The sequence below is a fragment of the Chiloscyllium plagiosum genome, unplaced genomic scaffold (assembly GCF_037043375.1).
Source record: "Chiloscyllium plagiosum isolate Xiang-an unplaced genomic scaffold, Cpla_swu_hap1 HiC_scaffold_47, whole genome shotgun sequence".
Classification (NCBI taxonomy): domain Eukaryota; kingdom Metazoa; phylum Chordata; class Chondrichthyes; order Orectolobiformes; family Hemiscylliidae; genus Chiloscyllium; species Chiloscyllium plagiosum.
Genome location: NW_028270185.1, coordinates 8,579,046 through 8,592,859, shown reverse-complemented (window position 1 = coordinate 8,592,859; position 13,814 = coordinate 8,579,046). Strand labels below are relative to the sequence as shown.

Below are 13,814 nucleotides of genomic sequence, written 5' to 3'. Positions count from 1 at the left end.
GGCCCTCGATGTTGCGCCGATCCAAGCCCACCTCACCTACACTAGCCCACTATCCTCCATATGCCTATCCAATGCCCGCTTAAATGCCCATAATGAGGGAGAGTCCACCACTGCTACTGGCAGGGCATTCCATGAACTCACGACTCGCTGAGTAAAGAACCTACCCCTAACATCTGTCCTATACCTACCCCCCCTCAATTTAAAGCTATGCCCCCTTGTAATAGCTGACTCCATATGTGGAAAAAGATTCTCACTGTCGACCCTATCTAAACCCCTAATCATCTTGTACACCTCTATCAAGTCACCCCTAAACCTTCTTTTCTCCAATGAAAACAACCCCAAGTGCCTCAGCCTTTCCTCATACGATCTTCCTACCATACCAGGCAACATCCTGGTAAACCTCCTCTGCACCCGTTCCAGTGCCTCCACATCCTTCCTATAGTATGGCGACCAAAACTGCACACAATACTCCAGATGCGGCCGCACCAGAGTCTTATACAACTGCAACATGTCCCTTGTTACTTTACAAGTTCAGAAGAAAAGGTGATCTTATGGATCTTATGGATCTTTCCTCATGTGGGTCCGGGTCGAAGTGCTTATTGATTGAATCTGTGGATGAGTGCCACTCATCCTGGATCCAATATACCGGCCACTGCAGCGGACAGCTGGAACTGACAACCGGAAGTGGCAGAGACAAACCACTATAAATGCCGGAGGAAACATCACAGAAGCGCTTCACAGGAGGCTCCCAAGCACTGAGGATGTCACCTAGACAGGGGACGAAACGTCTGCAACACAAATTCCCAGCTCGACGAACAGAACCACAATAAAATTAATAGAGGGCTCGGCAGGGTTGGTGCAGTGGAAATATATCCCACTGGCTGGGAAGATGCTTCTGAATCAAATGGACACAGTCTCAGAATAAGGGGCAATTCCCTAAATGAGGAGGAATTTCTTCCCACAAAATCCTTGGAATTCTCTTCCCCTAGGGTTATGGAAATCAATCATTGAGCATGTCCAAGTCGGAGTCATAGTCACACAGCACAGACACAGACCCTTTGGCCCAACCAGTCCATGTCGACCATAATCTCAAACTAAACTGGTCCCACCTGCCTGCTCCTGGCCCGTATCCCTCAAAACCTTCCCTATTCATGAACTTATACAAATGTTTTTTTTAAATGTTGTAACTATACCTGAAGCCAAGACTTCCTCTGCAAGTTCATTCCAAACAGCATAAGGACTAGGAGCAGGAGTCGGCCATCTGGCCCCTCGAGCCTGCCCCACCATTCAATAGGATCATGGCTGATCTTTTTGTGGCCTCAGCGCCACTTACCCGCCCACTCAACATAACCCTTAATTCCTTTACTGTTTAAAAAGTTATCAATATGGAAGCCTCAACCACTTCACTGGGCACAAATCTTCCTCTGTGTCAAAAATGTTACCCCTCATGTCTTTTAGAAATCTTTCTCATCTCACCTTAAAAATATGACCCCAACTCTTGAAATCCCCCATCCTATGGAAAAGACACCTGCCATGCACCTTATCTATACCTTTTATAAACCCTGTCAGGTCACCCCTCAACTTCCTGTGTTCCAGTGAAAAAAGTCTCAGCCTCTCCTTCAAACTTAAACTCCTATAACTTTAAAACTCAATAGATTTCTGGTTAATGATGTTTAACCAGGTGGCTCAGTGGTTAGCACTGCTGCCTCACAGCGCCAGGGTCCCAGGTTCAATCCCAGCCTTGGACGACTGTCTGTGTGGAGTTTGCACATTCTCCCCGTGTCTGCGTGAGTTTCCTCCGGGCACTCCGGTTTTCTCCCACATTCCAAAGATGTGCAGGTTAGGTGAATTGGCCATGCTAAATTGTCCATAGTTGTTGAGGTGCATTAGTCAGAGGGGGGTTGGTTACTCTTCGGAGGGTTGGTGTGGACTTGTTGGGCCGAAGAGCCTGTTTCCACACTATAGGGAATCTAATCTAATCAAACATAGGAGTAGGCCATTCAGCCCTTCAAGTCTGCTCCACCATTCAATATGAACATCCAACTCAGTCCCCAGTACTCACCTTCTCATAATATGGGGATAGTGAAGAAAATGGCATTGAGCCAGATCAACAGACATGATCTACAATGGAGGAACAGGCTGGAGGAGGCGTAATTCTGCTCATACCTTCATAAATCCTCTGGGACGTTCCCTGTAGAGCATATCATTGCGAGATTGTTCACGTTCCCAAAAATCTCCAAGGGGGGCTCCAATTTTTCCAGTCCCCGAACCTGACAGGAATCTACCAACCAGTTGACAGGGTGACTGAGAAGGAGGGGATTTGGGAAAGCTGACTCCATCCCAGTGTCTCCCTGTTTCATTAAAATCTATCACCTAGTGATTGCAAAGGACAGGAATGTTACAAGGTACCATGGCAACCGAACTAGTTAGCCATTGTTGTTACTGAATGCCACAAGAGAACATTCTCAGGACATCCATTGCTAAATGTCGCAAACTACCAGATAACAAATGATTCTTGAGGTTGTGCATTTTGTTTGGAACAATAGGGAGATCACGTTATTCACTCATGGGGCGTGGCCAACATTTATTGTCCACCTTTTTGCCCTGGAGAAGGTCATAGAGTATCAGAAACAGACCCTTCAGTCCAATTCGTCAATGCTGACCAGATATCCTAAATAAATCTAGATTAGATTACTTACAGTGTGGAAACAGGTCCTTCGGCCCAACAAGTCCACACCACCCCGCCGAAGTGCAACCCACCCATACCCCTACATTTACCCCTTACCTAACACTACGGGCAATTTAGCATGGCCAATTCACCTGACCTGCACATCTTTGGACTATGGGAGGAAACCGGAGGAAACCCACGCAGACACGGGGACAATGTGCAAACTCCACACAGTCAGTCGCCTGAGGCGGGAATTGAACCCAGATCTCTGGCGCTGTGAGGCAGCAGTGCTAACCACTGAGCCACCGTGCCACCCACTTACCATTTACCAGTATCTCTTGGCCTAAGTCCTTCTAAACCCCTCCTATTCATGTACGCATCCAGATGCCTTTTAAATGTTGTAATTGTACCAGCCTCCACCACTTCCTCGGGCAGCTCATTCCATACACGCACCACCCTCTGTGTGAAAAGGTTGCCTCTTAAGTCCCTTTTAAATCTTTCCCCTCTCACCTTAAACCTATGCCCTCTAGTTCTGGTCTCCCCCACCCTGGGGAAAAGACCTTGTCTATTTACCCTATCCACGTCCCTCATGATTTTATAAACCTCTATAAGGTCACCCCTCAGCCTCTGATGCTCCAGGGAAAACAGCCCCAGCCTGTTCAGCCTCTTTCCATCGCTCAAATCCTCCCACCCTGGCAACGTTTTCATAAATCTTTTCAAGTTTCACAACATCTTTCCTACAGCAGGGAGACCAGAATTGAACACAGTATTCTAAAAGTGACCTAACCAGCGTTGCTAAGTGTCACAAACTACCAGATAACAAATGAATCTTGAGGTTGTGCATTTCAGCTGGAACAATAAGGAGTTCACATTACTCAGTCATGGGGCATGGCCAACATTTATCGGCCATACCTCGTTGCCCTGGAGATTATCAATGCAGTTGGTGCATTGGCCTTCATTTCAAGAGGATTCAGAAATAAGGAGGTCTTGCTGAAGTTATACAGGGCCTTCGCGAGACCGGACCTGGAGTTTGGTCTTGCTACCTAAGATATAGAACCATAGAAATTATACAGTACAGAATGGGGCGACTTGGTTCAGCTTTCCCTATGAGAAGGCTGACTGGGCAGGTACTGGGGATGGCAGGATTGTCGTATGAGGAGAGATTGATTCAACTGGGCCTGTATTTTTATTTATTCACTCAAGAGATGGAGGCATCGCTGGCCAGCATTTATTGCCCAGCTCTAATTGCCCACAGAGCCAATCATGATGCTATGGGTCTGGAGTCACACGTAGTCCAGACCAGACAAGGATGGCAGATTTTACCAGCATTGAGAAGGATGAGGGGGAATCTGACTGAAACATATTAAATTCTAACAAGGCTGGACAGACGTGATACAGGGAGGAGGCTTCCCCTGGCTGGGGGTGTCTACAGGCAGGGGATACAGACTCAGGTTATGGGGTATACCATTTAGGAATGGGATAAGGATGTTTTTCTTCACTCAGAGGGTGGTCAACTTGTGGAATTCTCATGGAATCCCTGCACTATGAAAGCAGTATGGGACATGGATAAGGTGAATAACCAAGGTCTTTTCCCCAGGGAGTCCAAAAGGTTTAAGGTGAGAGGGGCAAGATTTGAAAGGGGCCTGAGGGGCAGATTCTCCATGCATGAAACAAACTACCAGAAGAGATGGGTACAGTTACATTTTGAATCTCTACAGTGTGGAAGCAGGCCATTCAGCCGACCGAATGCACATCAACCCTCCGAAGAGCATCCCATCCAGTCTCTACAACTCTGCGTTTCCCGCAGCTAATCCACCAAGCATGCACATCCCTGGTCACTATGGGGGTAATTTAGCACAGCCAACTCACCCCAACCGGCACATTTTTTGGACTGTGGATGGAAACTGGAGCACCGGGAGGAAACCCATGCAGACACGGGGAGAAGGGGCAAACTTAGGGCAGCACAGTGGCTCAGTGGTTAGCACTGCTGCCTCACAGCGCCAGATCCAGGTTCGATTCCAGCCTCGGGCGACTGTCTGTGTGAAGTTTGCACGTTCTCCCCGTGTCTGCGTAGGTTTGCTCCGGTTTCGTCCCACAGTCCAAAACGCGCAGTTAGGGTAAATTGGCCATGCTAAATTGCCCATAGTGTTCGGGGATGTGTAGGTGAGGTGCATTAGTCAGGGGTAAATATAGGGTAGGGGAATGGGTCTGGGTGGGTTACTCATCGGAGGGTTAGTGTGGACTTGTTGGGCCAAAGGGCCTGTGATTCCACACAGACAGTCACCCAAGGATTGAATTGAATCGAATTCAGGTCTCTGGCGCTGTGAGATAGCAGTGCTAACCACTGAGCCATAGAGGTCACCGAGTATATTCAAGAAATATAAATGTTTAGATTTGAAAGGCGTAGGAGAGGGTGGCAAACAGGAATTTAGCCTTGATCATATTGATTGTGTAACAGGCTTTAAGAGCGGAATTTGCTGTTCTGGTTTCTACGCGTCTATACTTCTACTGGTGAACAGCCTCCTTACATCACTGCAGACTTTAGGGTGTCAGTGTTGACAGGAAGGGAATTCCATATGTACCTCACCACAAACCTATAAACCAGGAGCAGGATGAGGCCACTCAGCCCCTTGACACTGTTCCACCTCTCTACCGGACAACGATTGATCTGCTCACTCCACCTTTCTTTTCCTTTATTAATTCACATGATGATTGCAAACTGGCTAAGCCCAGCATTTATTGCCCATCCCTAATTAACCAGAGGGCAATTAAGAGTCAACCACATTACTGTGGGTCTGGAGTCACGTGTAGGCCCAGACCAGGTAAGGATGGCGGTTTCCTTCCCTAAAGGACATTAGTGAACCAGATGGAGTTTTCTGACAATGGATTCATGGTCATCATTAGACTCTCAATTCCACGTTTCTTTTTTATTGAAGTTAAGTCCTACCATCTGCCGTGTCGGGATTCGAACGAAGGTCCCCGGAACATTCCCTGGGTCTCAGGAACATTCCCTGGGTCTCAGGGTTTCTACTTGTCTATAATACCACTAGGACATCACCACCTCTTGCCTGTCCTTCCCATTGGGCATAGTGACAGTCCTTCACCCCTCAATCACCAGGACGTCATCCACCTCCACTTTAAAGATATTCAAATCTCTGCTTTTCAGGAAGGGAGCTCCGAAGAATCACGGACCCTTCAAGAGAAAAAAGAAATTCTCCTCAGCTCTGTCATCGGTGTGTGAGCCCTTATCATAAAATCTCTGACTCCTGATCCTAGATCCTCCCACTGGAGAAAATGTTCTCCTCACTCTGGTCACATCTCCCACGTCAAGATCCCTCATCCTGTCAGGATACCCCACTCCTCCTCCGCCCTCACATCTCCCCACACACGTTCCCCTGTAACCACAGAAGGTGTAACACCTTCCAGTTCACTTCCTCCCCCCTCAGTATCCTTCCAGGTGAAGCAACACTCTACCTGGCCTTCCCACAGTCCAGTCTACCGCACTCGCTGCTCACAGTGGAGTCTCCTCCACACTGGGGAAATGAAGCGTAGACTGGGTGACCTCTTCGCAGAACACCTACCCTCTGGCCGCAAAAAAGACCCTGAGCTTCCAGTTACCTGTCACCTCAACACCCCACCCTGCTCCCTGGCCAACATCCCCCATCTCAGGCTTGCTGCAGTGTTCCAGTGAAGCTCAGTGCAAGCTGGAAGAACAGCACCTCATTTTCCCCTCGGGGACCCTGCAGCTTTCTGGACTCAATATTGAGTTAAATAATTTGAGAGGCCGAACATCATCTTTCTGTGCCTTTACCCACCCTGATTACCTCCCCCCCACCCCCAGCATTGTCATGAGAAGAGCTGCTTTCTGAACAGCCAATCTATTTTCACTGACTCATCATCCCCATTATTAGCTTTTCTCCATCTCTAGCTTACCATTATCCATTCCTGATGAAGGGCTCTGGCCCGAAACATTGATTCTCCTGCTCCTCAGATGCTGCCTGACCTGCTGTGTTTTTCCAGCACCACACTCTCAACTCTCATCTCCAGCATCTGCAGATCTCACTGTCTCTTTACCATTATCCATCCTGTGTCTGCCAAACTCTCGTTCCCTCTCCCTGGGCTCTGTCTCCATCGAGTAAATAGTCTTTTCTCCCCTCCCACCCTGTCCTCATTTTAAATGTTACCTTCTCCCAGCTATCATCATTTCTGAAGAAGGGTCACACCATTTTCTGAGCATTAATGCTGCTTTCTCTCTGAGTTTCTCCAGCCAGTTTTGCTTTTGTTCATTGCCTTTAAGAGAGTTCCCTTTAAGGATTCTATGTGCTGGGGTTATACAATGCTGTGACTCTGCCTGTCTGTTAGTCGGCTGTGTGCCTGCAGGCAGAACACACAGTTTACCGCAATGTCTGCTTAATAACTTATAATGTGTTTTACTGTTTCAACTAAACATCTTGGTATGACAACTGTACTGCCCAGGACTGTAAAAAACTGAAGAGCATTGTGAACACAGCACAGTCCATCTCGCAAACCAACCTTCCATCCATCGACTCCATCTACAGGGAGAGGCTGAACTGGCTGGGGTTGTTTTCCCTGGAGCGTCGGAGGCTGAGGGGTGACCTTATAGAGGTTTATAAAATCATGAGGGACATGGATAGGGTAAATAGACAAAGTCTTTTCCCTGGGGTCGGGGAGTCCAGAACTAGAGGGATAGGTTTAAGGTGAGAGGGGAAAGATATAAAAGGGACCCAAGGGGCAACTTTTTCACACAGAGGGTGGTACGTGTATGGAATGTGCTGCCAGAGGAAGTGGTGGAGGCTGTTACAATTACAACATTTAAAAGGCATCTGGATGGGTATATGAATAGGAAGGGTTTAAAGGGATATGGGCCGGGTGCTGGCAAATGGGACTAGATTAATTTAGGATATCTGGTCAGCATGGATGAGTTGGACCGAAGGGTCTCTTTCTGTACTGTACATCTCTATGACTCTATGACTCCATCCATCACCTTGGGAAGGCAGCCTACATCATCAATGACCCCCACCCATCTCGTTATAATCTCTTCCACCCTGTACTATCAGGCAGAAAATATGAAATCTTGTACACATGTAAAAATAGATTCGCTGGCAGGTGGGACTAGATTGGGTTGGGATATCTGGTCGGCATGGACGGGTTGGACCGAAGGGTCTGTTTCCGTGCTGTACATCTCTATGACTCTATGACCAGCTTCTTTCCCACTGTTATCAGACTTCCGAATATTTATTGTTAATGTTTAACGTTATTGTCAATCTCTCTCTGCACCTTCTCTGCAGCTATAACACTATCCTGCACACTGCCCTGTTACCCTGATGCACTGGCATCGCACGATTGCGTGTATAACATGTAAGACAACACTTTTCATTGTACACGTGATGGTAATAAAACAAATAAAACATCTTAGAAACCCTAAACAGCAGTCCAAGCACCAGGATTTATTTCCAGAGGGGAAGAATTGAATAGTAGAGAAATTGGGGAGTCGTGATTGATCTACGTCACTGGGGGAGCAGCCTGCAGTTCTGCTCAAAATATTGTGAGGAGGATATAGAGGCAATGGATGACATTAAGGGCTCACCATTTAGACCTTAACATGGATGAGGTCCTGGCTCCTTGCATTCCCAGACATCGAGGACTGCCTTGGATTGATTCATAGTTAATCTGCTGGAAACTGCTGCAAGATGAACCTCAGGACAGACAGGATGGAATGGAGTATGGAAGCACTTGGAGAAACTCAGCAGGTCTGGCAGCATCCGCAGAGAGAGAGAGAGAGAGAGAAACAGAGTTAACATTTCAAATCTGCTGTTGTGCTTCTTCAGAACACATGAGAGACTTTTAATCGGGAAAGGATTCAAGGGTTGTGGGGTAACGCAGGAAAGTGGAGTTGAGGATTATCAGATCAACCACTGAATTGCGGAGTTAGTTCAATGGGCTCATTGGCCGACATCTTCCCCAACGTCTTATGATCCTACTTTTAAAGTAGAGTCATAGAGCTGTGCAGCATGGAAACAGACCCCTTGGTCCAACTCGTTCATGCCGACCAGATATCCTAAGTTAATCAAGTCCCATTTGCCAGCACTTGACCCATATCCCCCTTCCTATTCATATACCCATCCAGATGCCTTTTGAACGTTGTAATTGTACCAGCCTCCACCACTTCCTCTGGCAGCTCATTCCATACACGCACCACCCTCTGTGTGAAAAAGTTGCCCCTTGAATCCTTTTTATATCTTTCCCCTCTCACCCTAAACCTATGTCCTCTATTTCTGGACTCCCCCACCCCAGGGAAAAGACCTTGTCTATTCACCCTATCCATACCCCTCATGATTTTATAAACCTCTATAAGGTCGGAGCATCAGCCTCCGACGCTCCAGGGAAAACAGCCCCAGCCTATCCAGCATATTGGACTCAAAACATTAACTCAGTTTTTGCCTCTACAGGCACTGTGAGTTTCAAATTTCAGATCTTCAGTGTCTTCAGTATCCTGTGTTTGTTATTTTTGTTCAAATATGAAAGGGGCAATTTCATCAGCACACTAATTACATTGGAGCTTGGTGGGGGACGGGCAAAATGGTCCAGGGGGAATGAAAGCTGTTCAACTGTGTGAGGCAGTCCGGAATCGTAGGGAGGTGATCGTGCAAGGAACAGAGCTAATCAGAGGATACTGCGGTAAGTAACTCCCCTCCCAACACTCCAAAGCTTGTCCACCATCTACAAGGCGGAGGTAGGTACTGCAGATGCTGGAGATTAGAGTCAAGATCAGAGTGGTGCTGGAAGAGCTTTTCTGAATGAAGGGCTTCTCCTCAGATGTTGCTTGACCTGCTGTGCTTTTCCAGCACCACTCTAATCTTGACTCACCATCTACAAGGCACAAGTCAGGAGTGTGAGGGAATACTCCCCACTTGCCCTGGATGGGGACAGCTCCAACAACACTCAAGAAGCTCGACACCATCCAGGACAAAACAGCCCCCACTTGATTGGCCCCACATCCACAAACATTCAATCCCTTCACCACCGACGCTGAGTAGCAGCAGTGTGCACCATCTACAATACGCACTGCAGAAATTCACCAAAGATCCTCAGGCAGCACCTTCCAAACCCCTGACGACTTCCATCTAGAAGGACAAGGGCAGCAGATACATGGGAACACCATCCCCTGCAAGTTCCTCTCCAAGCCACTCACCATCCTGACTTGGAAATACATCGCCGTTCCTTCACCGTCGTTGGGTCAAAATCCTGGAATTCCCTCCCTCAGGGCATTGTGGGTCAACCCACAGCACACGGACTGCAACGATTCAAGAAGGCAGCTCACCCCCACCTTCTCAAGGGGCAACTAGGGACGGGCAATAAATACTGGGCCCAGCCAGCGACACCCAAGTCCCACAAATGAATTTTAAAAAGATTGGATAACTCCACAGTCACATCGTTGACTCACATCTGCATGGCAAGTGGTGACGTAGAACTGGGTATTTTAAATTCCTTTTCTCTGTCTCATCTTAGCCGTGGGGAACTATCACACTTAGCGTAATGTGCAAGAAAATGACAGCGTGGTTATGAGTTGACTTTGAGACCAGGAATTTGAGCTCAAGTTACAAGGAAATCAAACTTCAAAAGCTTTGAGGCTTTGAGCTATAGGGAGAGGCTGAATAGTCTGGGGCGGTTTTCCCTGGAGCATCGGAGGCTGAGGGGTGACCTTATAGAGGTTTATAAAATCGTGAGGAGCGTAGATAGGATAAATAGACAAGGTCTTTTCCCTGGGGTCAGGGAGTCCAGAACTAGAGGGCATAGGTTTAGGGTGAGAGGGGAAAGATATAAAAGGGACCTAAGGGGCACCTTTTTCACACAGAGGGTGATGCGTATATGGAATGAGCTGCCAGAGGAAGTGGTGGAGGCTGGTACAATGACAACATTTAAAAGGCATCTGGATGGGTATATGAACAGGAAGGGTTTAGAGGGATATGGGCCAAGTGCTGGCAAATGGGAATAGATTAATTTAGGATATCTGGTCAGCATGGCCAAGTTGGACCGAAGGGTCTGTTTACGTGCTGTACATCTCTATGACTCTAAATGCTTGTCCATTAGTCAGTTTGTGTTGCTGGAAAAGCACAGCAGGTCAGACAGCATCCGAGGAGCAGGAGAATTGACATTTCAGGCATAAGCTCTTCATCAGGAATGAGGCTTGTGGGCAGGGGTCCTGAAATAAATGGGAGGGGGGGGTGGGACTGGGGGTAAGGTAGCTGGGAATGCGATAAGTAGGTGAAGATGGGGGGTGATAGTGATGAGTCAGAGAGGAGGGTAGAGCAGATAGTTGGGAAGGGAGATGGACAGGTCAGGAGGACGGTACTGAGTTGGAGGGTTGGATCTGGGATAAGGTGGGGGGAGGGGAAGTGAGGAAACCGGTGAAATCCACATTGATCCCGTGTAGTTGGAGGGTCCTGAGGTGGAGGATGAGGCGTTCTTCCTCCAGGCGTCCCATCCACTCCACCTTCCTCTCCGACCTATCACCATCACCCTCTCACCTCCATCTACCGATCACTTCCTCTGGCAGTTACCTTCCACCCAGTCCCACCCCCCTCCCATTTATCCCTCAGCGCCCCCCCCCCTCCCCCTCCACGGTCCACAAGCCTCATTCCTGATGAAGGGCTTATGCCTGAAACGTTGACTCTCCTGCTCCTCGGATGCTGCCTGACCTGCTGTGCTTTTCCAGCACCACACTCTTCGACTCTGATCTCCAGCATCTGCAGTCCTCACATTAGGCAGTTTGAGTTGGATTTGTCTGTGCCCCTGTTTAGCAGCTTACAGCAACAATTTAACAGAAACAAACATAAAATCCCTACAGAGCAGATGGAAGCCATCTGCTCCATCGACTCTTCATCAACACTCTGAAGAATATCCCATCCAATCCCTAGAACCCTGCATTCCCCATGGTTAACCCATCTAACCTGCACATCCTTGGGCACTATGGGCAATTTCCCACGGCCAATCCACCCTAACCTGCACATCTTTGGACTGTGGGAGGAAACCGGAGCACCCGGAGGAAACCCACACAGACACGGGGAGAATGTGCAAACTCCACTCAGCTGGTCGCCTGGCGCTGGGAGATAGCAGTGCTAACCACTGAGCTGCTGTACCACCCTTCAATATAGGACTAGAAGGAACTTGCTCAGAGGTAGAAGACAGAGGGTGGTGGTGGAGGGTTGTTTTTCAGACTGGAGGCCTGTGATCAGTGGAGTGCCACAAGGATCGGTGCTGGGTCCACTGCTTTTTGTCATTTACATAAACGATGTGGATGTGAACATAGGAGGTATCACTAGTACGTCTACAGAAGACACCAAAATTGGAGGTGTAGTGGACAGCTAAAAATGTTACCTCAGATTACAATGGGATCTTGATCAGATGGGCCAATGGGCTGTGGAGTGGCAGATGGAGTTTAATTTAGATAAATGTGAAGTGCTGCATTTTGGTAGCGCCTACACCTTAGAAGGGAAAAATGTGTGTTTCAAGCATCCCAAGTGACCTACTTGGCTTACAGAGTTGACAAGACTGGGTTATACCTGTTAGAAGATAAAGTGAGGGTGATCAAAGGTGCCCCACTCCCACATCTGTACCGGAACTTCGGTCTTTCCTTGGGCTGGTGAGTTATTACGGAGTGGTCACACATAACCTGGCCTCCATCCTGGCACCTTGGCATCGACTCCTAGAAAAGGGTCAGCCTTGGAAATGGTGACATAGCTGAGCCATAGCCTTTTACGGAAGTGAAGAAACAACTACCATCCTCCAAGATGTTGGCACACTATGATCCCAAACGAGATCTGGTATTGACCTGCAATGTCTTCCTGTACGGCAACCGGTTAGTATTAGCTCATCGATGGCCCAAGGGACAGGAATGCTCAATAGTGTACGTGTCCAGGACTTTGGCTAGTACAGAACGCGCAGATAGAGAAGGAAGGTTTGGTCATATTTGGAGTCAGGAAGTTGCACCAATACCTTTCATATGCTAATGGGTGGACCTAATCATGTGATATTAGACAATTCTTTCAGTTACTAACTGCACGGTGGCTTAGTGTTTAGCACTGCTGCCTTACAGCACCAGGGACCCAGGTTCGATTCCAGGGTGACTGTCTGTGTGGAGTTTGCACATTCTCCCCGTGTCTGCGTGGGTTTCCTCCCACAGTCCAAAGATGTGCAGGTCAGGTGAATTGGCCATGCTAAATTGCCCATAATGTTAGATGCATTAGTCAGAGGGAAATGGGTCTGGGTGGGTTACTCTTTGGGTTGATGTGGACTGGTTGAGCCGAAGGGCCTGTTTCCACATAGTAGGGAATCTAACCTAAACAACAGTTATGATTTAGCAAGTTTTGAGAAGATTTGAGGCTCAGGTTGAGGTTCTGGATGTAGGTTTGCTCACTGAGCTGGAAGGTTCATTTTTCAGATGTTTCGTCACCATATTAGGTAACATCTTCAATGAGCCTCTGGGTGAAGTTTCACTGAAGATGTTACCAAGTATGGTGACGAAACATCTGAAAATGAACCTTCCAGCTCAGCGAGCAAACTTGCATCCAGAACAGTTAGGATTTGGTATACACTCTCTAAGAGTGAGATTGAGACAGATTCAACCATGGCTTTCAAAAGGAATTTGAATAATTGGAAGAGGAAAAAATGTTAGGTATAAGAAAGGTAGAGGTATAAACTTTTAATAATTAAATTAGATTCCTATAGTGTGGAAACAGGCCCTTCGGCCCAACAAGTCCACACCGACCCTCCAAAGAGTAACCCAGCCCCCTCTGACTAACCCGCCTAACCTGCACATCTTTGGACTTTGGGAGGAAACTAGAGCACCCGGAGGAAACCCACGCAGACACGGGGGGAATGAGCAAACTCTACACAGTCACCCGAGGCTGGAATCAAACGTGGGACCGTAGTGCTGTGAGGCAGCAGTTCTAACCACTGAGCCACCATGCCACCCTAAGTATGGACCACACACCCCTGCTGCTGGGGTAGGTAGGAATTGACCCTGGACCTCTGAGTTCAGAGATAAGGACACTACCACTGTGCCAGAAGTGTCTCGTCTGTTCCAGAGTCTCCCTTTATAGTCGTGAGGAGTTCATAGAATTCA

General features: G+C 48.0%; 1 long non-coding RNA gene across 1 annotated transcript; it reads right to left on the bottom strand.

The window, feature by feature from the left end:
• Positions 1-5,639: 5,639 nt before the first annotated feature.
• Positions 5,640-10,012, bottom strand: LOC148135986 (uncharacterized). Its single transcript, XR_015754723.1, has 3 exons — positions 9,882-10,012; positions 8,277-8,441; positions 5,640-5,861 (listed from the first exon to the last, which is right to left on the bottom strand). It is a non-coding gene; the product is annotated as an uncharacterized LOC148135986 (long non-coding RNA).
• Between the last annotated feature and the right edge of the window lie 3,802 nt (positions 10,013-13,814).